This window comes from Lynx canadensis, chromosome B1 (genome assembly GCF_007474595.2).
Source record: "Lynx canadensis isolate LIC74 chromosome B1, mLynCan4.pri.v2, whole genome shotgun sequence".
NCBI lineage: Eukaryota > Metazoa > Chordata > Mammalia > Carnivora > Felidae > Lynx > Lynx canadensis.
This window is the reverse complement of record NC_044306.2, coordinates 185,264,894-185,291,924: the sequence shown is the minus strand read 5'-3', so window position 1 is coordinate 185,291,924 and position 27,031 is coordinate 185,264,894. Positions and strand designations below refer to the sequence as shown.

The 27,031-nt window shown below is 50.8% G+C and overlaps 1 long non-coding RNA gene across 1 annotated transcript; it reads left to right on the top strand.

Moving 5' to 3' along the window:
• The first annotated feature begins 1,419 nt into the window (after window positions 1-1,419).
• LOC115512746 lies at window positions 1,420-11,147 on the top strand. Its single transcript, XR_004343553.1, has 3 exons — window positions 1,420-4,631; window positions 9,172-9,328; window positions 10,998-11,147. It is a non-coding gene; the product is annotated as an uncharacterized LOC115512746 (long non-coding RNA).
• Window positions 11,148-27,031: the final 15,884 nt, after the last annotated feature.

Genomic DNA, 27,031 nt, shown 5'->3' with positions numbered 1-27,031 from the left:
TTAAAGTTTGTCCCCACCCCCCCCCACCTTGGTCTTAGCCTCCTAACATGACTGTCAGCTTCTATCCTTGTCCCCTGTAGTAGACAGATCCTAAGATGGCCCTGTGTACCCCATCTCCCCTGAGTGTGCGTGGGACTTGTAGGTATATGTGGTGGACGTCATGCCCATAATTAGGTTACTGATCAGATGACTTTCAAGGGTGTCTTGGTTGGTCCTTACCTACTATGGTGGGCCCTTTCGAGGGACTGGGTCCTTCCTGAAGGATGAGATTTGAAGTGTAAGAGAGATTCCCCTTCTGGCCTTGAAGAAGCAAACAGCCATGTTGCTAACTGAGGAGGGGAGCGCATGGCAAGGACTTGAGAGTGGCCTCCAGGACAAGAGCCTTTCGCAGCCAACCGCTGGCGGGAGAATGGGATCTTGGTTCTGCAGCCGCAAGGATATGGACTCTGCCACCAAAAGCAGCGGGCCTGGGAGAGGACCTGGAGCTTCAGATGAGATCATAGCGCCAAACGACACCTCGCTTTCGGCCTGGTGGGACCCCGAGCAGAGGACCCAGCTTGCCCACGCCTAGGCTACTGACCCAGGAAACTGGCACGATACGCTTGTGTGGTTTTAAGCTGCTGGCAGGGTAGTGGTTTTGCGGTTAATAGTTCTGCGGCCAAAGAACGGATGCACGCTACTTGCTGTCACACGCCAGCCAGGGTGGCCCTGTTAGAATGCAAGCAGATGGCCCTCCTTCGCTCAGAAATGTCTCCTGTTGGCCTGGTGATGCAAGCCGAAGGCCCAGGACGTCTTCCATGATCTGACCTCCAACCACCCCTGACCGCGTCCCTCTTACTTTCTCTCCTGTTCTCTTCTGCTCCGGGCACGGTGGCCCCCTCACTACTCCAGGAATGCATCGGGCCTGCTCGCGTTTCCACCGCCTTTGGTCTCTCCATCTTGAATCCTCTCCCCCTGTATTCCCTCATGGCTCCTCCCATCACCTCCTTCAAATCTGTTCTTAAGAGGCTCCCCTCATCTCTGCATTTGAAGCCACAACCTCTTGGGGCGCCTGGGTGGCTCAGTCGGCTAAGTGTCCGACTTCAGCTCAGGTCACGATCTCACAGTTCGTAGGTTCGAGCCCCGCATCGGGCTCTGTGCTGACCGCTCAGAGCCTGGAGCCTGTTTCAGATTCTGTGTCTCCCTCTCTCTCTGACCCTCCCCCATTCATGCTCTATCTCTCTCTGTCTCAAAAATAAATAAACGTTAAAAAAAAAAATTAAAAAAAAAAATAAAGCCACAACCTCTCAGGGCACGTGGGTGGCTCGGTTGGTTAAATGTCCAACCTCGGCTCAGGTCATGATCTCATGGTTCGACTTCGAGCCCTGTGCAGAGCCTGCTTGGGATTCTCTCTCTCCCTCTCTCTCTTCCCAACCCCCCCCCCCAACTCTCTTTCTCTTTCTCTCAAAAAATAAATTAATTAAAAAAAAATAAGACCAAAACCTCTCCTCACAGAACCCGACACCGCCCCCCTCCCAGGCCCCTTCACCCTCCTCCAGCACCGTATAGTTCACATATTTATTGTGAATATTATCCTGTAACACTATGTATAATTCATGTATTTATCACATATTATGTGTTTCCTTCTCCTGTTGGCATTTAAACCCCACAAAAGCAGGCTCTCCGTCCCTTTTGTTCGCGGATGTGTCCAGGCACCTAGAAACAGCACTTAACAGCCAATACTTGTTGAACGAATGGATGGATGTTTGCGATGACTTTTAACAGGTGCTTTCGGTCTAGTGTCTGCAGAAAAGCTGTGAGTGTCCCACCGGCATCCCCTCCACCTACCCTAAAGGTCACCAACAGATAGTTCCCGAAAAGCAGATGCGTCCTGGGTCTCAGGCCATGTGCTCCTGGGAGGAGTCAGAAGTGCCAGGACTTCACCCCAAGGAGCAGCCCAGGAGGGTGGGAGTTGGTGGGGAGACCCCCAGCTTTCTTGCCCCGCCATGGGACTGAGCCTCACTTGTGCACAGCAGCAGCCCCACTCACTAATATCCCTGAACTGGCTTCCTTCCCCCCCACCCCGCCTCACCCCCCCCCCGCCCCACTCTCACAGCACTTCCCAAATAAGTGGCATGACCCTAAATCCTTGTTTCAGGGCTTGCCTTCAGCCTACAGGAAGGCAGACTAAGCCAGTCTCCTGGTTTGAAATACTAAGGTTGCCAGCCACATTCTTAAAAAGCTTTTGCATTGACCCATAGATGGGACTTCAGATATTTCCCCCCGAGGAAGACTGCAGGATTTACCCCCTTAAGAATTTTGGAGCCAGGGGACTATCTGAAGCTTTTAGCCAAGTAGATCAGAAGAGTTCTTGGAATGGGGTGAGGGATGTTCCATCAAGGCAAGAGTGGAGATCGAAGAATTGCTCTCGATATTCTGACAGCCTGAAAGAAATCATCCGATCCATTTACCAATGACAAAACCATGCAGGCTAAATGTTAACATTCACTATTAGGGGCTGGAGGCATCCCTCCTTCTTGGGGTAGATTATTCGGACCGAAAGCTATTACCTCACAGATCTAAGGTTAACTTTTACAAAGAGGAGAGACAAATTACTCATTCATCAAGAACATTGGTGTTTGAAGGAATCTTTCTAAACAGGCTTTTGGTGTAAGCACAGTTGGGTATCACTAATCCAGCCTCCTTGCTCTACACAGGAGGCATCTGAGGCCAGAGAAGGCCAGTGGACTTGGCCAAGGTCACTCAGCTGGGAGTGAAGGGCCAGGTCTTGAACTTGGGCCTCTGAACACCACTCCCCCAAGTTTTACACTCTTACTTCACACAGGAAGGAAATGGCATGCTTTGGAGAATCTAGGACTGTTGTTTCCTCTGGAAGATATTTTGATAGATGCAAAATTTTCCCTAAAAAGCACAGTGAGTGAATTTTACCCATTAGGAGATAAATAGGCTGCAATGACAAAATGCTGGATATTTACATCTAATGAGCTTCTCTGTGGGAAACAGCTGCATGGCACATGAAGAATGGTAAGAAGGACACATTTACTCATTCTGGAAGCAGTGTGGTGTAATTACATGCCTGGCACAGTACCTAGGACAGAGCAGGCTCCTAGAGCTCACCTCTTTGATCTTGGACAAATGACATGAACCTCTCCAGACCTCTTTCTCCTCATGTGTCCACTGTTGTGGGGAGAGAGACCTCAAGATCCAGCGGGGGAGAACCTGGTTTCAAATGTCAACTTTGCTATGGGGTCCTAGGTAAGGCACTCCATCCCTCTGAGCCTCGGTTCCCACTACTGTAAGCAGAGAATGGATTAAAGACCCTCTAAGATGCCCTTGTAGCTCAAAATTCCCACATCCCCTTTCCACCTCTCACAATCTCTGACTTTATTGGCTTTGGAATTGATTTGTTTTGGAGATCGATTCTTTGTAAACCTAAGTAAAAATAAAATGACACCTTGCCTTCAGTCGGGCTAATCCCAAGCAAGCAGCTCAAGAGATGAGCAAAGAAGCGTCAAGCAGACAACTAGAAGTGAGGGCAGCCACAGCAGTTCTGAAACCTGTTTCCTTACAGCCAAAGGTGATCCTTGGGCAATTACTCCCATCCGCATGATAGCCGGTAGGAAAGGAAGTTCAGAGGACCTAATGCCACAAACCCAGGAAAGATTGTGAGCAAGAGGAAATAGGATTTCCTCAAAGCCTCGTTCTTCGATTCCTTTTTGAACTTCAGGGGGCGTTTTGTTCCAGAACCCTTTGCAGGAGGTCATGTCACCATCCCGACCTGGCCTCTCTCGAAGTGGGTTCTCCAGGGCAGGAACCGGGAACATAGGTTTCTGAAAGAACGTTGCACACAGTAAATCCTGCGTTCAGGTTTAATTCTTGATCTGGTTTGCATTATCTGTGTGTGTGTGGTGGCGGGGGGGGGTGGGGAGGTATGGGGGTGTGGGGTGGTAGTAAATAATGTGATTGCTTTCTGTTTTAAGCAGAACTTTCAGAAGCTATATCCCCAAATGATCACATACCTTAGACAGCCATCAACTCATACCAGCCATGCTACCCTGGGGAAATACTTCTTAGAATCCCCCCCTCAGACTTGCCTTTGGAGTCGAAGGCAGAATCTTCAGAACTTTTTCAACGTTACAGAAATGGGATCTTGTAGGTGTGAATCTGAAGGTCAGCCACAGCCACAAGTCTTTCAGAGCAAGACTTGTGGATAAGAGGGGTTCTCCGGCTCTTTTAACAACAGGCAGAAGAATGTGTCCTGATAAATGTGGGAGGAATGACAAGATTAGAGCGTCATCGTTTTGTAACTCCTGGGGAAATAATTGATTCAGGCAATGACGACTAATCTGTGAACTCATCAGATGACGGACTGATGGGGGACCTGACCATAGAGGGATCAAGCTGCGCTCCTGGAACCAGCGATCAATCTGAGTGCCACGGGAAGTGGGACAGCGTGTGTGTCCCGATGTGTGGCAATAGGCAGCCTGCGGTACCGCCTGGAGGTGTTCTTGTCACGAATGCCAGTGGTGCCCCTCGAGTCGGCTGTCATTTACAGGAATTACGGAGGAATAGGGGAACAAGGAAAATGACTTCCATGAGACCACACGGAGGCAAAGAAACAAATCCAGAAGGTGGGTCATTTTACAGCACAACTAACCCAATTTCTACAAGTTAGTGGTGTTAAATAAAGATGACTGTAGGGGTATTCCAGATTAAAAGAGAGTTAAAAAAAAAAAAAAGATTAAAAGAGACTGGAGACACGTAACAACCAAACATAATATATGGATCTTTTTGAACAACTATAAAAGGGACACTTTTTGGGGAGCTTGGGTGGCTCAGTCAGTTAAGTGTCCGACTTCAGCTCTGTTCATGATCTCCTGGTTCGTGAGTTCGAGCCCTGTGTCGGGCTGTGTGCTGACAGCTCAGATCCTGGAGCCTGCTTCAGATTCCTTGTCTCCCCCTCTCTCTGCCTTCCTCCTCCTCCTCTCTCTCTCTCAAAAATAAATAAACATTAAAAAAATTTTAAATAAACATTACAAAAAAAAAAAGGGACACTTGAATATATCAGCTGAGAACAAAAACAAAGAGAACTTTTAAAAGGATAAAGATAAAGGAAATATATCTGGGTCCAGACTTCCCTCTTCTGATAAAGACACCAGCCATACTGGCTTAGGAGCCCTCCCTTTTCCAGTATAATAACCTCATCTTACCTAATTACAACTGTAGCCACCTCATTTCCAAATAAAGGCACAATCTGAGGTACTGGGGGTTAGGACGTTAGCATAGCTTTTTGAGGGGGACACAAACCCACAAAAAAGGGCCATACTTTGATGAACCAGGTAGTTTAAAAAAAGAGAGAAAGGAAAAGACAGAAAGAAAAAAAGAAAGAAAAAGAAAGAAAAAAGAAAAGAAGAAAAGAAAGGAGGCATTATTTAATCATAAGATAAGCAGAAGCCTCACAGTGGACAGAGGCCCAGAGATCACACAGCTATAGCCTCCTTAGACCTAGAGGGCGGAGGGTCCTGCAGCTGGAGCGATCACTGAAACCAGAAGATGAAGGTCAAAGGAACACTTGGCAAGCAAGGCTCATGGTTCCAATAAGTGGGTTGGAATGTGGCATAGTGGGATAGACGTTGAGAGCCAGGACTCTTGAGCTAGACTCTTCGGGTTCGAATCCAGATGTTATCATTTAGAGCTGTGTGTTCTCGGCAGGTTTTAATCCTTTCTGTTTCTTGGTTTCTTTATCTGAAAACTGGGGAAAATAGTAGAATCTGTCTCAAGGGTTGTCATGAGGATTAAAAATGTCAACGTGGGAAAAGCACTCCCTCTCCTCCAACCTCCTGATCTCCTGCTGGAAACTTCCCATCGCTGCTGCTGACTATGGACCTGGAGGTTCAGTGCAGAGTTAACCGCACCCGCTCCTTACCCTGGGCTGGTCTTACTGGGAAATCCAGGACAACGTCATGAAAGCAGCGTACATTACCTGAGCCACTTCGCGTGGGAAGTTACGATGCAGTCATCAGTGTTCACCCCAAATTCCATGCGCTTCCTCTACGGTCAGCTTGTGGCTGAAAGAGCAGGGGCCAGAGGCAGGAGCCCTCAACGCTGTCCAGGCTTAGAATGACCTGGGAGCATTTTACCCCTCCCCAAACCAATTAATCAGAGTCTCTGGGGATGGTGTTTGGTGCTAGGTATTTATATAGCACAGCAAGGCTGACAGCCAATGGTTAATAGGTGCCCAGTGAGAAATGTTCTGTATACACTGAAGCCAAACATGTTAGAGATCCTCAGACCCAGTGGTTCTTAAACTTCAGGTGCATCAGAATCTCCTGGAAGACTTGTCCAAACACAGATTGCTGAGCCCCACCCCCCAGAGTTTCTGATTCAGTAGGTCTGTGACCACCAGGCCCAACATTTGCATTTTTAACAAGTTCCAGGCTATGCTGATAATCGCTGATCTCAGACCACATCTTGGCAGCCATTGTTGTATCCTTCCCCAGCCAATGGGCTAAGGCCATGATCCCTATAAAACCTTTGTGCTTTTGAAACCCTCCCTCTCCCTCTCTCTCCCTCTCCCTCTCCCTCTCCCTCTCCCTCTCCCTCTCCCTCTCCCTCTCCCTCTCCCTCTCCCTCTCCCTCTCCCTCTCCCTCTCCCTCTCCCTCTCCCTCTCCCTCTCCCTCTCCCTCTCCCTCTCCCTCTCCCTCTCCCTCTCCCTCTCCCTCTCCCTCTCCCTCTCCCTCTCCCTCTCCCTCTCCCTCTCCCTCTCCCTCTCCCTCTCCCTCTCCCTCTCCCTCTCCCTCTCCCTCTCCCTCTCCCTCTCCCTCTCCCTCTCCCTCTCCCTCTCCCTCTCCCTCTCCCTCTCCCTCTCCCTCTCCCTCTCCCTCTCCCTCTCCCTCTCCCTCTCCCTCTCCCTCTCCCTCTCCCTCTCCGTCTCCGTCTCCGTCTCCCTCAGTATTTCACCGCTGCGTCAGTGCAAGTAGGGGATTGAGCTCGAGCTAGCTCGAATAAAGGCTCTTAGCTTTTGCATCGGACTCGGCTCCCTGGTGGTCTTTGGGGATCACAAATTCTGGGCATAACAGCGGCCACACACTTACTTTGAGCCGGCAGACGGGGAGCAGAGATGACGTGTGTCACTTTCTGGCCCCAGCAGTTAAGAGCCAGTGTGCCTTTCCCTTCCCTCTCTTTGTCTCACGTGGTGACATGGCCACTTTGAAGACCATGGTGTCAAGACACTGCAGCCTCTAGATGGAGGAGGAATGCCCTGCCTAGATTAACCTAAGCGAGAAGAAACGCTTTTTGGGGGGTAAGCCTCCGAGATTTGGGGATGCGCTTGTTAAGCAGCCTAACCTATCGTGTCCTGACTAGTACAGGAGATGAACCGGGCCTGGGGCTGCCCCAGACAGTGGACAAAAATGCCAGCTAAGACCCAGAAATATATCAAGAAATGATTTAAAGGAAAAGAAATCACCCCACAAACCTCCATCCTTAGGGGGGCTGAAGTTTGCCTCTGCTTTCTAGCGATCCTAGCTGTGTCGTCCGAGGGAGTGGGTCTCATGAAAGGAGAGGTCGGGGGCAGGGAGTGGGGAGACCAGATCAAAGGTGCCTTGGGGGAGGTAACCCGGGGTGGGGAGGATTGAGGGAGGGGATGGGAGGTGCATTTCCACAGCATCCTCAGCCCAGCAAAACTCTAATTAGAAATGGTGCATTTCAGCAATGGACCGCTTTTTTTTTTTTTTTTTAAAGGGGCCGAGATGCTGAGGTTAGTATTCTACCCTTTGAAGATCTATTTGTGTTGTGAACATCAAAGGGTAAGGAGGGTCCCTTTCTGAGATCTAAATATAAGGCTTTACCTCTGGTGTTTTAAATTAATGCCTAGAACATCACAGGATTCACAAAGGAAGCAGAAGTCCAGCTGCATGAGCTGGGCCCACGACGAGCAGACCCCGGGGCAATCCCCGCCCTGGGCCCAGCGGCAGGCATGAGGATAGCTGGACCCGTGCCAGCTCAGAGCCTGGCGTCCAGGGAAATCCAGGGGTCAGGGGTAGGGCTCCAGCACTGGAAACCCCAACACACAGAGCTTTGGACCCAGAAATAGAAGCCAATCAGCAGAGGACCCGTCACCCCAGTCGGCCTTGGCCTGGACCTTGGGGCTGAGGCCTTTGGTGGGGACCTCCCAGGACCCTGACATGGGCAGAGGAGGTGGCTTGGATGGAGAAAGGGAGGTGAGGCTGAGAGGAAGCACCCAGGGGAGGAAAACTTTGCAACTGAGTGTGGGAGCTGCACTTTCTCCGGCAGAACCCCAGTCCCCTGACCCAGACACGGTGAGGGCTGCCATTGTCTCGACACCGGCACTGGGGCCATGGTCCTCCAGCGGCTGCACATGGGGCCAACGTGGGGAGCGTTAAAAACTGCTGGCACCTATGTCAGGATCACTTCAGTCAGAATCTCAGGGCTGCCTAAGCCTCCCTGGTGACCCTCCCATGCAGCTAGGCCTGCTGGGCTCCGTGAGAAGAGCGGTTCTCAAAGTGTGTTCCCTGGACCAGCAGTGATTCTCACACACGCGGAAGTTTGAGAACCACCGCATGTGGGAGAAGGAAGGTCTGCCGGGTGGTCGGCCTCCCCCTGTGCAGATGCGTCCTCCCTCTGTGAGAATGACATCGCAGAAGCCCCCCTCCACCCCCCTTCACATCCCCCCACCCCCTCCAGCCCCACCCCCCACCCCCGTGACTGCCGGCATTTGTGGAGATCCTATTGGGTAAAGCACTGTGCTAAATGCTTTACCTGCCTTATCTTACTCGATAAACCTCACAGCATATCTAAGAGGTAGGTATTATGATGCACATTTTACTTTTTCAAGGGCTGAATAACCTGGCTGAGGGCACAGCCAGCCACTCAGGTGGCAGCCAGAGTTCCAGATCTTTCCAATGGTCCTAGCTATGCTCTGCGGCAAGGACTTTAGTTTTCACTCACAATCTGGAGGTACCCTGAGCAAAGCTTAGTGCAGAGAGAGAGGAGGGGGTGACACAGCTGGGCTGCTTTGTGTTCTCAGGTTCTCCCTTCTCCTCAAGCCCCTGCTGTCTCTAAAGAACAGTAACGCTCTGGGGGGGGGGGGGCGGCTCTTGGGAGGTTGCTAAGAAGGACTAAACCAGTCTGCTCCTTCCCTTTGAAAGAGTGCCAGCTGTTCCTTTTCATCTCAGCCACGACTTTCCTGCCAGCCTCGGTCCCTCCCTCGCACGATGTGGAGCAGGTGTTCTGGGACCCGTGGAACATTGCAGCATTCAGGGCCCCCTGTGCCCTCTGGACGGTCTTAACACCATGATCCAAGAGGTAAAGATGAAAGCCGGTGCCTCAGAGCACGGGGAGGGGGGGGGGGAGGCCTGGGAAACTTCCTGCCACTCTCTCCACACACCAAATGCATGGCAGGATTAGAGGTGGCTGAGGAGGAGATTGTAGGAATCCATTCTCCCCAGAAGCTTCTGTCAGCATTGTATTAGGGTTCTACACAAAAACAGAACCAATTGGAGATTTTATAATATAAGTTATGCTGGTCTGAGAGAATGATACCCAGGAGCAGAGGGAAATGGGAAAGAGAAAGCAACAGAGAGAGTTCCAATCATGTTGGAATTCCTGGTTCCAGGAGCCTCCAAGCCCCGCCTTTCTTGTGATTTTATTAGATGAGCCAATCAAAGCCAGCTTTTGTCTTAATACGTGTGTTTGATTTCTGTTGCCTGCATGGAGAGAGGTCTTTAATCCTGTGCCCTTGGCATCTCTTGCCTCCCTCTCCCGGCCCTGGCTACGAATGGAAGTCTTGACTTTGGGGAACTGAAAAGTCTAACGGTCCACTAATTCATTTGTTTGTTCATTTACTAAGCAAGCATTGGCTGGGTGCCTACTGAGTACCCAACACTGTGGTCAGTGCTAGAAGGGGCAGCAGATGAGGTTTCCATCCCTAAGGGGCTGACAGCCTGGGCAGGAAGACAAATGTGGGGAAAAAATAATAACCTGAGAGATGTGTCTTTGAGAAAGGGAAGGATGGTGTGTAGTGGGCACCTGTAGCAGAAGGACTGGAAGACGACGTCATAGCTGAAGGCTGAAGTAGAAATACAATTTAGATTACGGGGGGCGGGGGGAGCAAGTGCACACTGGAGAAGAGAAAGTCATCCCTGATAGCGGGGCAGCACATGCTTGGCCATTTTCCATATCCGTTTGTTCAAAACCCTTGTTCAAAGCCTACTAGGAACCAGGCATGGGTTAGTCTTCATAGACTTGATAGAGATAAGAATCCTACCCTCAAGGATTTGACCCTAATGGTGAAGGAAGCAGACAGGGGACCTGACCAGGCAGAGCAACGCACTCTGGGGGGGCACAGAACAGGGTGTTCGGTTCACCCAGAGCAGGCAAAGGAAGCCTTCCGGCGGGGTAATGCTTGCCTGAGTTGAATTTTGAAGGGCAAGTAGGTATTCACCAGTCAAAGAAGTCAGGACAAGCCAAGAAGAGAGACCAGTCAGCGAAAGGCAGGGAGGCAAGGGAATGTACTGGGATGCTTAGGTGCCCAGGCTGGCCCATGGGATCCAATACGGACCTGAAGTACTATATGTATTTACAACAGTAGAAATAATTCTACAGTGGAGTCTCATCCACTTTATTTTCCAGCAAGCCCCATGCATCAGCTTTTCTCCCGCCGTGCCACAGGCAGCTTTGGCTTCAGATGAACACAGGATAAAGCAGGTGGCTTGCATCTAAGAATTTGTGCTGCATGGTTAAGTACGTCTTTAAACTAGAATGAAATTCGGTGCCCCAGGATGTTGTTCCATTAGAGCCCGACAAGCCAGAAGGAATTGGGATGGACCAAGGGAACTCCAGATTTATAGCTTGAAGATCCTACATCCTCTCTAGGGCATGGCTAAGTGAGCACAGTGGCAGGTAATGATCCACAGTTTCAAAAAGTGTTGCTGTTTTTCTCTCCCTCTCTCCCATCATCTCTTGTTACCTACAGACGAAAATTCACATATGATGCAAATTTTCTCTGTTCGGGGAGCACAGCCTCTTAGGAAAACAGATGGTGGGGCCAGCTGCCTGGCTTGAATCCCAGCTGCATTCTCTGTGTCCTTGGCGAGTTACTTCTCTTCGCCTCGGTCTCCTCATCTGAAAGGTAGGGATAATAATTCTGCTAGGATAAATACAGTAGTGCTTAAGCAAATGATTGCATATGGGAAACCCTTTTATTTTTTTTATCATTTATTTATTTGTTTATTTATTGAGAAAGAGAGAGATGTGGGGCTCGATGCCACAACCCTGGGATCATGACCTGAGTTGAAATCAAGAGCTGGACGCTCAAATGACTGAGACACCCAGGTGTTCTGGCAAGCACCCTTTAAAATGTTTATTTGTTTTTGAGATGGGGGGGGCATGCACAAGCAGAGGAGGGACAGAGAGAATCCCAAGCAGGCTCCGCTCTGTCAGCACAGAGCCGGATGCGGGCCTCAATCCACAAACCACAAGATCATGACCTGAGCCGACATCAAGAGTCTGACGCTTAACCGACTGAGCCACCCAGGCGCCCCCAAAATAAGAGTCATTGCCATTGTGTCTACTGACCTACTATTTTAAACGGACTTAGCGTGGCACTGTTACCACTATTCAGACTGTTTCTGTGGGAAAGGCAGGAATGAGCCTGTTTCCCAGCACAGGAGCCGTTGTTGAAGGGCCGATGGCATAGGGAGGATGTAGGAGACAAAGGGTTAGGGTTTGGCCGTTGGGAGGGGAGGAGAGTCGGGGAGGGGTACGGAAGCCCAGACTGACATCGCCCTCCATGCCAGTCCCCCGGGGTCAGGGCTCCAGCACAGACCGTCAGTGAATGTCATTCCGCGGAGCGGACAGGAAGGGGCGGGTGAGGCCAAGGGACTGCCAGCAACTCTTAATCTGCCTTGCAGTGGGGACAGCCTCGCCCAGAACAAAACACCGAGAGCTTTGCCGGTGCTGGCCAGAGGTAACCCCATGGGAGGTAAGTTGTCTTCGACGTGTCCCCCTCCTCCCCCGATGGCCCGCTTGCCTGGTCTTAGCCCCATAAGACTAGGGTCTTTGTCCCATGAGCTCAGCTGCTGCAGCCTCAGACCTGTTCCTCCCTCTCCCTGCCCATCAAGGCCCTAGGCCATGTCCTTCCTCCCCACTCAGACCGCTTCAGCCCACAGCTTTGTTAATCAAAGTGTGGACAGCAGCCTTGACACCACCTGAAAGCCTGTTAGAAATGCAGGATCCGGGGCGCCTGGGTGGCTTGATCGGTTAAGCGTCCGACTTCGGCTCAGGTCATGATCTCACGGTCCGTGAGTTCGAGCCCCGTGTCAGGCTTTGGGCTGACAGCTCAGAGCCTGGAGCCTGTTTCAGATTCTGTGTCTCCCTCTCTCTCTGCCCTCCCCTGTTCATGCTCTGTCTCTCTCTGTCTCAAAAATAAGTAAACATTAAAAAAAAAATTAAAAAAAAAAAAAAGAAATGCAGGATCCTATCGGACGGATCTGTACTGAAATGAGAAACCCAGGTACCTTGCACGCATGTTACAGTTTGAGAGACACTGAGCTAAACTTACACGATCGCTTTCTCTTTGGCTGCCGTCCCGTGGTCCTCGCCATCTGAAAACTGGCTTCTCCAGCTGTGCCCAGAGAATGTCCCTCCTGTCACTGTCCTTCCGGGTTTGGGACTGGGGTTCATCCTGCACCTTCGGCCTCTCCTGCAGCCGGCCCCTTTCTGCCCTTCCAGCCTTGAGAACACTCTTCCCTTCCCCTGAATTTCCCACCGCAGCACATATAACTGTGGCTGATGGCCTGGGCTCTTCTACTGTGGCACAGCAAGGTACAGACATTTTTAAATGATTGCTTTTTACAATTTTTTTTTAAATAAAAACCTGCTTTTTTAAATCAAAGTATCACATCAAAAGTTTTAACAGTCAATGAAGGCTAAACAATACAAAACCAAGAGTAAATAATAGTAATACCCTGTTCACCTCCCTTCCTACTTCCTCTCTGAAAGTCAACCACCTTTCTAGGGTTTTCTTCAGGTATAAACTCCCATATACCACCATCTATTGAGTCAATCATTTTGAGCTTTGTCGCTTGGCTTCCTCTTTTGGTACATGAGGAATCAGCCCTTTAAAAATCTGTCCCTGGGGTGCCTGGGTGGCTCAGTCGGTTAAGCATCCGACTTCGGCTCAGGTCATGATCTCACGGTTCATGGGTTCGAGCCCCACGTCGGGCACTGTGCTGACAGCTCAGAGCCTGGAGCCTGCTTCCAATTCTGGGTCTCCTCCTCTCTCTGCCCCTCCCCTGCTCATGCTCTCTCTCTGTCTCTCAATAATAAATAAACATTAAAAAAAAAAATCTGTCCCTTTGTCCATCCATTCCCCCTTCTAGTTCCTTTGCCTGTTTTCCATTTTCACATATTGCAGTTCAGGGTTACAGAAGGCGCATCAAAGATGTATTTGCTTTTTTCCTTCTCGTTTGAGAGTGATTTTTGATACAAGAAGGGAGGGGAAAAGTTATTGATTCTGCCGTCTTAAAATTCAGCAGACAAGTTACAGATTCTTAAAGCCCCTCTGCAATCTTCGCCAGCGACAAATCCCATGTTTGTCATGTTTTCCCTCACACGGTTTCCTGCTGGGGTGTCAGCTTCCCCCCAATCCCCTCCCCCGCCCCCCCCAGGATTCCGTACGACCTCCACCTCTGCCCACTTCGGTTTCTCCTCTTCTCACGCGGAGCCCTTCAGGCCTATCTTTGCTCGGTCCTCTTCTTTCCAATTTTGTCCACTGATCTGTCTTTGCTCAAATGGCGTCTTCGTTTCCTAGAGGTGGGGCAGCATGTGTCACAAACCAGGGGGCTGAAAACCACAGAAATGTATTCTCTCGCGGTTCCGGAGACTAGGAGTTCAAAATCAAGGTGTCAGTGGGGGATAGGGAAGAATCCTTCCTTGCCTCTTCCTGGCTGCTGGTCATTGCTGGCAATCCCTGTCCTTCCTCGGCTTGTGGCCGCCCCTCTGACATTCTCTGCTTTGATGTCACGTTGTCGTGGGCTTCTTCCCTCTGTGGGAGTCGGTGTATTTCCAGATCTCCCTCTCCTTACTCTCCTTACAAGGACACCAGTCATATTGGATTTAGGACCTTCCCTAATCCATTATGACTTCATCTTAACGTGATTAGTGGATGTGAGTCTTGAGGACCCACTATTTGACCCAGTACAAATGGTTTATAACATGTTTTGCTGAGCCCAGACGAGTTCTCGCCCTAGAAAGAACTCCGCTTTTAGCTCTTCAAATAACATTTTTTTCCCTCCTCACCACAGTAATTGTTTAATTTCTTAGGCCTATTGATTATGTTTCTCCAATTGTTCTGAAGTGACATTATGCCCAGGATTCCTGCCATGCCTAGCTCATGGTTGTGCTCATAGTGGGTGCTCAGTAAATATTAGAAAATAAATTTTGCTCTCATCTTTGCCCACTGCCCTGGTCGATCTCTTCTCTGGTGGGACAGTGAACTGATGCCCTCATCATCTCTAAGAACTGATGATCATTACCCTCCTAGACTTCTGCATTCTAATAATTCCCATGGACAACCTTTGATGGGTCCTCAGTGATCACCAACTAAAATTAAAACTCAGCTCAACGTGTAAAGCTTTTCACAGTTATGGGGCAGTGGGGGGTGGGGTGGGGATGCTTTTTGAGTCTTTTCTGCCAGTTAGCTTTTGCTGTCTTTGCCCGTTCTCCAGACCAACCAGCTCTTTCCTAGCTCAGCGCTTTTGCTTAGCTATACTCCCTGCCCTGTGCTGGTCTCCTCTCCTCTGTCCCCTAGCCTTCCCCGTCCTCCAGTGAATTTCTAGTCCACTCTCAAGATCAAGTTCAAAAGCCACTTCCTCTGTGAAGCCTGTTTTCTTTTTAACTCCATTAGCAGAATTCGTTTCTTCTGCCTTGATGTTCCCCACCACTGTGAACACACTGCCACATTGTGAGGGAATTTGTGGTGTCTGTGCCCACCCCCTATGCGACGATGAGGTCTTGCCATGTCTAGTAGGCACAGTGCCCAGCATGGAGTAGACTCGAGTGTGTCTGTCCGAGGAGGCTGTCAGGGTGGCCTTGACATCGAACAGGCATAGAGCCTCTTAGGGCTTCTCATGCCACACCTGGGGAACTCCCACATAATGCCTTAGCATGATCACTGGGAATTAGAAGAGGGAACGAGGGGTTGTGTCAGTAATCCACACTCTATTATTTAAGAATCAATCCAAGATGACAGTCTCTAATGGCTTAAGCCCCAGAAAACATAGGATAGTCTTTTCCCTGTGGGAGGCTGGAGAGGGTGTGGAGTCCTGGAAAAGAGGAGTGACTCCTTCCATCTTCTCTCAGTGTCTTAGTTAGGCTCACTCAGATCTTGGGGGCTCGTTGCAATGAAGTCCAAGATCTAGGCCACTGTAAAAAATGAAGAGGTCACTCCTCTCTCTCGGTGAGGCAGATACCCCCAGTGCCTTGCCTACGGCCTTCAGACCTTTCAGTGTGCTTCCGTTCCTTCCGCTGCTAGCGTAAGCGTCTCTGTGCCCAGGGAACGTTTTCCTGGGGCCATGGAAGGCAGCTCTTTCTACAAGCAGCAGGTTGGAGTGCCAGGGAGTCAAACTCTGTGGGCGCAGCCCTCCACCAGTGATTCCCAGGAGTTGCTGTATAGATGCCCCAATCTCTCACCTCTTGGCTGGGGTTAACCCAGGTGTGCGTATTCAGGTTTCCCCCTGGAATAAGGCCCAGTCGCTCACTTCCGTGGCAGCCGTGATAATGCACCACGTTTTGTCTGCCTTTCCTTGCCCATAACCCTTTCCGCTCCTCTTCTGCAGTTTCCTGGGACCACTGCCCAAATATTTTGAGTGCAAATTTGCGCCCAAATCCTTGCCTCAGAATCTGTTTCCCAGAGAACCCAAACTAAGAAGAAACATGGCAACTTTGTTCCCTTGGACTTCTGCTCTTCTCCTTTTACCATTTGGGTTGTCTCGGCCTCTAATCTCTGTACCTTTTTTTTTTTTTTTAACTCAGAGCTCTGCTCTCTTGTCTTTTGCTTATTCATTTTAATAATTATTTCTACTTTCTCACAACCCACACCATCTGTAACTCCTCTGCCCTCACTCCGTCGTGCTGCTACGTCTCCTCCCATCCTACTATTCCCATGGCTAACTGCCTCACTCTTTCTTAGTTTCTCGGTTCAGATCCCTGAGGAGGGAATTTGATCGTATAGGGACCTGGCCAACCCACGGATTGGCTTTGGTGGGGTCAGCAGATCACAGCCGGTCCAATCAGCTGGGCTGAGGTAGGGAGAAGGGCCAGGAAGTGCCAGAAATTTAATGGCCGACACTAAGGAGATGGTTGTGGAAGTTTTAGTGCCTCTCGTAGTCTTTTTTATATGGACGGGTGATGCTTTCTCTATTTTAAATGTAACTTCAACTCCCCAGATTGTCCCGGTAATTCACTGCAATGCTGCAATTCTAAAGTCACCATGAGCTTGTATAAAGGAAGACGTGGCCACCTAGAGCCTGGACCTTTAGCCAAATCGTGGGCAGGAACTTCCCGTATATATGAAGCCAATGCATTGGACAGTGTTGGTACCTTCTGCGAAGGGAAAAAAAATTCTTTTCAATTGTTTTAAAGCTTGGAAAATACACAAAGTATGCGTACACACGCACACACACGCTAAAAAAAAGCAAAAAGAAGAGAAAGAAAAGAAAAGCCACGGGGAATCCCAACACACCGAGATAATCGCTCTTTGCCTTTTAGGACCTTTTTTCTTCTGGTGTGTGTGTACGCGCGTGTGTGTGTGCGCGCGTGCACGGGCGAAGGAAATATTTCTTCCCCATAATAAGAGGATTGTCCTACATATGCTGCTTTTTATAACCTGCTTTTTTCACCTGATCACTGAACGTTTTTCCGTGTCATTAAATATGCTGCTACTGCCTCATTTTCGTGTCCGCCTGGCCTTCAGACACGGGGCTCCAGACCCTGCTGAGCCGCCTTCTCAACCCTCCCCTCCCCGGGACACTCAGCTGTGAAAGGCACCGATGTACACGGGGAAATGTAATGAGCTCATCTTCCCGCTACGCAATTTCAGCGGATCCTATGCCCTCTGCCGCCATGTGGGGCCTGGGCTACCACTGACTTCCCTGCTGGCCCCAGACCCTCCAGGGAAATCACCAGTCAGCTCTCTGCAGCTTCCTCGTTCCCCACATGCTCTCTGCAAAGCCAGCTCAGGACACGGTAAACTCAACTCATCAAAAAATCAGAGCTGGCAGCTCCCATGGGAGACCACTCCAGAGGCTCCGAGTCAGAAATGAGGAACTAGGCCCAGAAAGGGGAAGCGGCAGGCCCATGCTCGGCCCGTGTCCCTGTGGCCAAGCTTAGTCTCTTCTCACCCCCAGCCCGGCGCCTGTCAGGAGTTGGGGCTCTCCTCTTCCACCCCTCTGTCCTGCAGGCCGGGTTTCCATCGCTTTCCCCAGGCCCTGGTGGAGCTTGGCAATTTCAAACCCCAGCCCAGCCCTTGGGGAAGGCCTCCCGCCACCCCCACCCCCAGCCCCAGCCTCCTTCTGGATCAAGTCCTGGTTTCACATCCCTGGGTGTGGTGTGGTTAGAACAGCTGCCTTTCTGGCTCGACAGTCCCTGTGCCTTGGGGCTAAGTAAACATTCCACCCACAACAGGCCTTCCAGTCTCTAGGGCCCATGCTGGTGAAGTGTCTAGGCTCTGGAGAAACAAGGACACAGCATCTTTGCAGACTGTCACTAAGCCCCAAGGACCGTCTCCAGGCCTCCAGGCTCTCTGAGTCAACGCAGCGGGTTGGAGCTGCCCCAGGAGTCCGGGACACCCCCACTTTCCAGCTGCACTGCCGTTAGGAGATGCCCTCAGGGGCCGACCCCCAGCTCCCCACCCCCCTTAGGAGTCTCTGGTTACCAGGGGAACCCGGAGGTAGCTTTGCCCCAGCAGTTAGAGGAGTGTGCCCTTGGGGAGCGGTTCTTCCAGCTGAAAGCCAGTTCATTAAGTGTGAAATGGGAGAAGGATTATCCCAGCACCCCATCTGCCGTTCTTAGGCCTCTCAGAGGTTCTTAGTCCTCTCAGGCCGGCTCGGTGCCTGATTGCAGAGGCCTGGGGGCCTTGAATTTAAGCAGCAAGTATGGACTTCCAGGCCTTATTCCGCCCCCCACTTTTACTGAGCCTGAGCCCCAGCCTCAGGGATCCCCCAGGACCCAGGTCTGAGGCAGAGCTGGGGCTCACCGCTCTTCTATTCTGACAGCCAGCAGAGAGCCAGTGAGGCACTTTTACCGCGCTGTCTAGCTGGTATCTTCCTTCCAGGGGGAACCATTTGGTGGGATATGAGTTTTCTGCAAGTTCAGACCCGTTAGCTATTTTTGCCGCGCAAAGCACGCGCTGCCTCGTTTCATCTTCAACCCACCTGCTTCCCCCCTGCCCACTCTCTTACGTGGCAAGCAGGACCCCGAAATTCCGGGTGGCCACTTTATTTGTTCAGCACTAACCCAGTTTTCTTACCTCCTAACAGACAAGAGAAGTGAGGCAACGAGTAACCCTGGGGAAATGACAGATGGGCAAAGTCTCCGGCTCAATGCACGGGAATAGATCGTTCTGGTTTCCTTGATGATTGGATGCAAAACTCCATGCCCTCGAATCCTTCCCTCAAGCCTCCCTCCCACCAGGAACCCTTTGCTAAGCCGCACACCCCCACCTCCAGGCTCAGAAGCTGGAATTCTTACCCTACAATCTTCATGGATTTGTAACGGCCACTGTGACTTCCACTCGGCCAAAGACAGTATCCATTGTCACCACAGCAAGCCGACAAATGCAGATTGCTTCCACCATCGCAGTGGGGGAGAGGAGAGGCCTCTGAAAGAAGGAGGATGCCTCCTGATGGGGCCTGGGACACCTGATCTGGGGTGGGGGCAAGCTTGTTCTGAGCCTGGCTGCCAAGCGGAAACAGAGAAAGTTGGGGGAGAAGGTGGCGAGCGAGGGATGGGGAGGGGGGCGCGAATGAGGAGAGAACAGAGAGGGTACACCAAGCCCCAAATTGACCAGCTCTGCCGCTTGCAGTGGGAAGTGGCCAGGGGGAGAAGCGGGCTGTGCGGAGGGCCAGAGGCCAGTGGCGCCAACGCTTCAGGCGGGACCATCATTTACAGGGCCGGGTGCAAAATGCACCTGCGGGGCCCCTTGTTCAAAACTTATTCAGAACTTCAGGATGGAGACTGCAGAGCATTAAACCAAGCGTGGGGCCCGGCAAGTGCTGCAGAGCCCGCCCACATTCCCCAGCTGGGGCTGGTGTTGTGACAGGGTCACGGGCTGGGCGGACTGAGATGCAGTGGATTGTGATGAAAAACGAATTGGGGGGAAATTGGGGGAGGGGCACCTGGGTGGCTGGGTGGGTTAAGCGTCCCACTTTAGCTCAGGTCACGATCTCACGGTTCACGGGCTCGAGCCCCGGGTCCGACTCTGTGCGCTGGCAGGGCACAGCCTGCCTGGGATTCTCTGTCTCCACCCTCTCTCTGCCCCTCCCCCCAGTCACACTGTTTCTGCCTCTCTCAAAATAAATGAATAAACTTAAAAAAAAAAAAAAAACGGGAGAGGGACATAAGATTCAACCAAGGGATGGCAGTTCCATCAGTAACAGCTAATTATTGAGGATCTCCTCTATATCAGGCTCCCTTCCAAGTGCCTTATGTATATTCTCCAATCTTGTGACAAACCGTAGGGGGCAGGTACTGTCTTCATCATTATCATCATCTCCCAGAGGAGAACGCCAAGGCACTGAAAGGTAAAGTGATGTAAACTTTGTGACCGTTAGTTAACTGGCGGGTTGAGTAATTTGCTCAAAGACATAAAGCTCCTAAACTGGAGACAGGTTGGAGTGCGGGCCCAGGGGCCCGTGCCCCTAACCTTTTGGCAATATTGTCCTATCTGTGAACACAGAGAGCATCGCAGCCAAGGGAAGCTTCCTTAGAAGGAGCCATCTTAATGTAGCAAAGAGTGTTCTACCAGAGGTAGTCAGAGAGGCATGGGCTGGAGGCATTCGGAAATAGGAAGAAGGGCCCTTCATGGAGGGGCATTCCAGCCCTGCTGTGGAGTGGGGTTGAACAGCAATCCTAACAACAAGAGTTACGGCTCTCTCGGCAGTTGTAATGAGTCTAGGCTAAGCACAGTGGAAGCGTCATTAGATCCCAGGATGCTAGTCGCTGGTTCCTGTCACACAGAGAAGGAGAGGAGAACAAGGTCACGGAGCTTGGAACCGGCACTCCTCAAGAGTCGAGGAGGTGGAACTTGAACCCAGCTCCATTTGCTTCCAAAGCCCTTACGTCCAACAGCCATCCCATATGAACTGACTCTTAAGGTCCCTCCCACCCCAGGATGCTAGAATTCTAAACCTCCACAGGGAAATGATACCGTATCTGCCCGTGGGATTGCACTGCAGCCTGTGTTGATATTTTTGCTGAGATCCCGGAGATTGCTGGCCCCCCCCCCCCCCCCCCCCCAGAATCTGTTCCCTGTCTTGAATCAGTCCTCTGGAATGTTGGCCCACACCCTGACCGGGCTGTTCCGATTCTTTCTCCCTCGAATTTGACAATCTGGGTTTCATGTAAGTGCTGGTGAAGGCCCATGCTTCTGATTTCATCTGTGTTTAAACAGACAGCTTTGTGAGTTCTGGCGTGATGTCCAGAAAAGCTCACGGGCTCTCATTTTCCCTGAGCCAGGACGTCTGTGGCAGCCCCTGTACTCAGACCGAACCCCAAGATCACCCTCTGGAAGTCTCGGGCTAACACCACAGGTTGGTGGGACTCCAGTTCAGGATCAGACTAAGGGTGTTCTCCAGGTTTCTGTCCCCACCTCCACACCGGCCTCTGACGATTTGATCATCTGGCTCCAAGATAACACACACCGGGAGATCCTTAAGGCTCTGATCCCAAAACATGTGCCAGGAGGCAGAACTCTGGTTCCCATCTACACACTCAGTTCTTCCAGAGACTTACCATCTCACCTGCATTAGCTTCCTATAGCTGCCGTCACAAAGTACGACCAACCGGGTGCCTTAAAACAAGAGAAATGTGTTCTCACACGGTTCTGGAGGCCAAAGCCCAAAATTGAGGTAACCACAGGGCCATGCTCTCTCCGAAGCCTCTGGAGGAGAATCTGTGCCATGCTCCCTCCTAGCTTCTGCCTTCCAGAAATCCTTGGTATTCCTTGGCCTACAGACCCATTTCTTCAGTCTCTGCCTCAGGGTCACATGGGGTTCACCCTGTTTGTCTCCGTCTACACTTTTGTCTTCTTGTATGGGCACCAGTCACACTGGGTTAGGGTCTACCCTAGCCGAACACGACCTCATCTTAACTTAATTACAGATAAGACCCTTTTATCAAATAAGATCGCATTTACAATACTGGAAGTTAGCACTTCAGCCTATCTTTTTGGGGGGACACAATTCGATCCACAATATCACCCATACCTCAGTCAAGTATCCATACCACTAAGGACACTTAACATACCGTTTCCTGTGTGTTGGCTCCGTTGGTCATGTGACCCTCACCTCCACCCTATAACTGGGTCCTGCAATCCCCACTTTGCAGATGAGAAAACAGAGGGCCAGAGAGGTTGAGCAGCTTGCCCCACGTCACACACAGCTACCAAGAGCAGACCTGAGACCCACAGCCCTGACGCCACACAGCGCGGTTCTCAGCATGCAGTGAGCAGGAAAAAAAGTGAGCCTGAGCCGTCCCTGCTGAGACCAAGGCGCTCTGAAACAGCTCTGCAGTTCTACAAAGGGACACGCTGGCTCCATGCGGGCCAGCCTGGCTTCAGACTCCTTTCCTCCACGGTAGATCGCTTCTCTGAAACCCAGTTGATTCATCCATAAGACGAGGTCAAGGGCGCTGCCCTCTGCCTCTAAAGGAGCGGCTGGGAGGGTGAATACCCAGACTGTCGCCGGCCCCTCGGAAGCCCCATATGCGAGGGCTGTAACCGCCTGTCCTCCGGGCCTGCGCTTCCTTTAGCTCTGTTTCCAAATGCTCTGCCTCAGAGAGGGCTTTGCCGACCATGGTGTCCTGCCATCCCCTTCATCGCGTGACCCAGATTTCGGACTGCTTGACATACAGCTGTGTCTGTTTGTGGTCTACCCTACCTAGTTTAGAATGTAAACTTCGAGGGAGCGAGGGCTTCATCTGTTTTGTTCCCTGTTGCAGCCCCAGTGCCTACAACAGTGCCCGACACGTTAAGAGGCACTCGTTAATATCCATCGACCGAATCAATGAATAGCTTAATGTAAACTGGCAGTTTCTGCCTCGTGATTGGAGAGGGAACAGTCCTTCCCCTGGAATTAAGCCCCACGAAAGCAGGAGATCGTGGCCGTCGGATTCAATGCTACATTCCCGGCGCTTGGCACAGAACAAGGTGCTTGATAAACATCTGTTAAATGAATGGGTGAGGAAAAGGCTGCTGGACAGACGGAGACCTCACGGTCCCCCTGCTCTGGGAGACGAACAGCCAAGGAAGGCTGTGGTTGCCCCTGAGCTGGACCTTCGAGGGTCTTGGCAGGTGGGAGAAGGAAGGGGTGCTTTCTAGCTCAGAGACACAGAGGTGGGCTGTGTGTGCTGGGGTGGGGTGGGGGGCGCGGGGGGGGGGGGACAATGAGCTGGCTTGTTTGCAAAAGAAGAGCTGCCCGATTTGAACAGGGTTGGCATCCGAGGTAAAGAGGCAGACTGTTTGCATCTGATGAATTACTTCAATGCCGGGTAAAATGAAACACATTTTCCTCCCAGCTACATGCATCAGGGACTTCACTAATCAACCACTAACAAAGGAACAATTTAAAGAGCTATTGCGTTTAACTTGTTTCCCCCACCCCCCCACCCTCTCCTCTATCACCAGGGATCTCGGGCTCTGCAAAGGCCAGGGCACGTCTTGAAATAACTTCTCAGGCAATTAAACCGCATCCCATTTTATAAGTCTGAATACGTCAGAGGATCCTTTTACCCCCATCTTTGGGCCTGGAGGCCAACATTTCGTCATCAAACCTAACGGGCTTGTAAGAGGAGCGGACATCTGGGTGACAGAACAGACACGCTGTCTCCCGGCTCCTGTCTCCGCTCTCTGGTTGTCAAGCAGCTTCAGCCTGACTCTCTGGGGGTGCTGGGATTTCAGGGGCAGGGGGGAAGCTCCCTTCCCTCCAAAACCACCTGGATGCCAGGGATTCCTTTAATGCAGGTCAACACCTTTCATTTCACTGCAGCAGGACAGGCCTAAAACTCAAACCGCCCCAGGAGAAGCAATATACTGGTTTAAACTAACACCGAAGTGCAAATGACTGGCGCAGACCTTGGGTCCCTCGAGGGCCAAGATTTTAAAAAGCCAGGAGAGGGCGCCTGGGTGGCGCAGTCGGTTGGGCGTCCGACTTCAGCCAGGTCACGATCTCGCGGTCCGCGGGTTCGAGCCCCGCGTCGGGCTCTGGGCGGATGGCTCGGAGCCTGGAGCCTGTTTCCGATTCTGTGTCTCCCTCTCTCTCTGCCCCTCCCCCGTTCATGCTCTGTCTCTCTCTGTCCCAAAAATAAATAAAAACGTTGAAAAAAAAAATTAAAAAAAAAAATAAATAAATAAAAAGCCAGGAGAGGAGAGTGGTGTGGGGACATGAGTGGACTTTATACAAGGCCAGCTCTTCTTCTTACTAGCCAGGGGACTTGGAACAAGTTAATTAACCTCTCGTCTGCAAAAACACGAGAGAGCTCCGCTTCGGGCGGACTCAGCTGCCTATAGCTCCTGCCGCGTGCCCATCCGCACCCTCGTCCCCGTGCCATTTCTCGGGGACCTTCCAGTCTGGAACGTGCCTCTCCCTTCCTTCCACCTGACTCCTTCTCATCTTTCTGCTTCCCTGGCCGTCTTCCCCAGGGTGGATGGCCAACTCTGCGTTCACGTAGTAGACTCAACAATTCACAGCCCCCTCCCTGCCACATACACATGGCAGACAGGAAGAAGCCAGCAGGCAGGGACCATTCCCTGTTCTCCAAAGTCACCGGCAGGGACTCCGTTTCTTCAAGGGTTGAGGATTACTTCTGTTAGCCAGATTTTTCTGAAACATGGAAATAAGATGAGAAAATGACCGCATGCCCTTTCAACGTCATGCGGAGGCACCCGGGCTTCCAAGGACTATTTAATTCTCCAGGAAAACTCACCCATATTTGATTTTGCTGTTTGCTATTGAATAGAGCCCAGGCGCTAAACGTTGCATGTTAACTTGCAGATTTTTGCCCCATAGAGGTGATTGTGGAGATGATTTCTTCCTGACACAAAAGATAGCCTATGACTTTGTTGCCACATAGAATGTTAGCCATTCGGACCTAACCTGATGAACTTATTGCACATTCTTTTTCTTTTATTTTTTTCTTGCCTATAATCTATAAATCAGCTTTGCTGTCACATTGGTTCCCTCAGGATTTTATGAGTTGAATAAGACTTTGACTTGTGTTCATTCTATCTTTTATAAGAGCCATTTTTTTTTTTTTTTAAAGCGCCGCGTTTCTAACCTCTTGAAAATCATATCTTGACACGTCGCAGGAATTTTGAGAGGCCTAAATAATAGCAGCCCCAATGGTTCTGTTTTCTTGGGAGCTAAGCGCTGTGCCAATGTTTAATATCTTTCCTCGCTTTTAATCCTCATCACCTTATAGAGCAGACCTTTATTTTATCGATGAAGCATCTAAGACTCAGAGGGCTCAGTGGCTTGGCAAAGCCAGGGACACACTGTGTGCCAAGAACCTTACCTACCCTTTTGATTAATCCTCATGACAACCTCTGGCACAGGGATCATAATCATGCACCTTGTCTATTACAACACTAAGGTTGAGTTATCTGCCCGAGGTATCACCATTTGTAAAGGGCTAAGTCAGGATTATAAATCCAACCCTTACCTACGACTCTATACTTTGTCTTCAAAGACCCAGGGACTTAGCTTGTGGGAAAGTCCATGATGCCTAGCACATTACACAAAATGCGAGTTTCTCTTCTACCGGAAAGTTTGGCGGTGAGGAGGTGTGGTTGAGGTTGGTAGATGGCCCCGTGAACCGGTAACCATTGTCCCCTTCTTCCGTAATAAAAATTCCACAATTTTTAGCGAGGCCCTGACCGTCCCAAGTAAGGATTATATCTCCCCGTCTGCAGCTGCACGTGGCCGTGTGATTAAATGGGAGGTAAGTCAGTGAAGTTGTCACACGGTTCTTTTAGGAACCTTCTTTAAGAGGTGGTCGATGAGTACCTTCTTCTCTATGCCTTCCTCCATCTACTTACCAGTAACAAAAGAGTGTGATGTCTGGGGCTGTAGCGGTGGTCTTGTGCACACAGGGATGATCCTGGCCCTCGAGAAGTTTGAGGAATAAATTGGAGAAAGCCTGGGTCCCTGAGGGCTTGGCCAAGTACCACAACAACTCAGGACTGCTGACTTCCTGGCTCTTACATGAGAGAGAAAGAAACAGTTGTCTTACGTAAGCCGCTGTGTTTGGGATCTCTGTTGCTTTCAACCAGATGTAATCCCAATCGATCCAGTGCGAAGAACGAAGATGGGGTCTCAGGGGCAAAGTTGGCCTTCTTCGCAGAAGTGCCCAGGGATGGCCTTGATTTCGGGAACCAAACAAAGAGGCCCTGGAGAGCCCAGCAGTTGAAACTGCCAGGGAGACAGATGTTGAACGGGTTCTGCCAGCCACGACTCGCCCTGACTGGCATCGTTGCACCTTCTGCCAGGCCTGCCCTGCCCACTGATTTTATGGCATTAAGAGGAGCTGCCTGCAAAGGCATCATGGCTCCACACAGGCACTCGCAGTCTCTCCTCTTCTTAGTGGAAAGAAATGGCGCGTCACCAAAACTGTAATGAGGAAATCTATCAAGCACTGAGTTCTCTTCTCAGTGCGCATGAGGAGGAAATATCTTCTGTTCTGCTCCTCTGGGCTTTGCCCGTTGGCGGTGCAAGAATAAAACACATCGATCTCTTCAACAGGGACCGACAAGGCAGGGTGCAGAGCTCTGAACTTGCTAGAAATTTCAAATTCAGCTTTGCCTCCTCCGAGATCTCTGAAGAAGGAAAGGGATATGATTCCCCTGCAGATGCCGAGCAGGCTTTGGAGGCCCGGGGGATGACATTTGCGGGTGGGGTGTGTGTGTGTGTGTGTGTGCGCGCGCGCGCATGCTTTGAGACCCCCTTGAATGAAGACACCGACAGAGGTGACGTTCTCTGCCAGGACTGAGTCAGCCTCAGCTGCCAGCTGCCCTCTCCTGGGGTCTGGCTGCCTTAGGTAATATCCTGCTATGTGATCTTGGATATAATGTTGTGTGCCTCGGTTCCCCACCAGCAAAATAGAAATTATGATAGTTCCTGTCTCCAAAGGCTGTTATAAAGACTAAATGATATAATATAGGTAAAGCTTTTAGATGCCCGGCACATGGTAAGTGCTCAATAAATGTTGCTCGTTATTGTTATAGAGTAACACTTAGAGCTCTCCCTGTCTGCTAGGCATTGTGCTAGGTCGGCTATCATATAAACTCGTTATCCTTACAACTCTGAGGGCTACTACTGTTTGCCTCCCCATTTTATTGACAAGGAGACTGAGACACGTTTGGGACTCAAACCCAGGCTTCTTCTTCATGCCCATAAAAAAGGAGAAGGAGGGGATCCTGACTCCTTACTGACCGCTGGTCTCATCTTACCCCCGCATTCTCAGCACCTTCCCACCCCAGGCTTCTATTTTTAAATTTTATTTTATTTTTACATTTTTTAATGTTTATTTACTTTTGAGAGAGAGAGAGAGAGAGACAGAGAGTGAGCGGGAGAGGGGCAGAGAGAGAGAGAGGGAGACGCAGAGTCCGAAGGAGGCTCCAGGCTCTGAGCTGTCAGTCAGCACAGTGCCCGACACGGGGCTCGAACCCACGAACCGCGGGATCATGAACTGAGCCGAAGTTGGACGCTTAACCGAGCCACCCAGGCGCCCCCCACC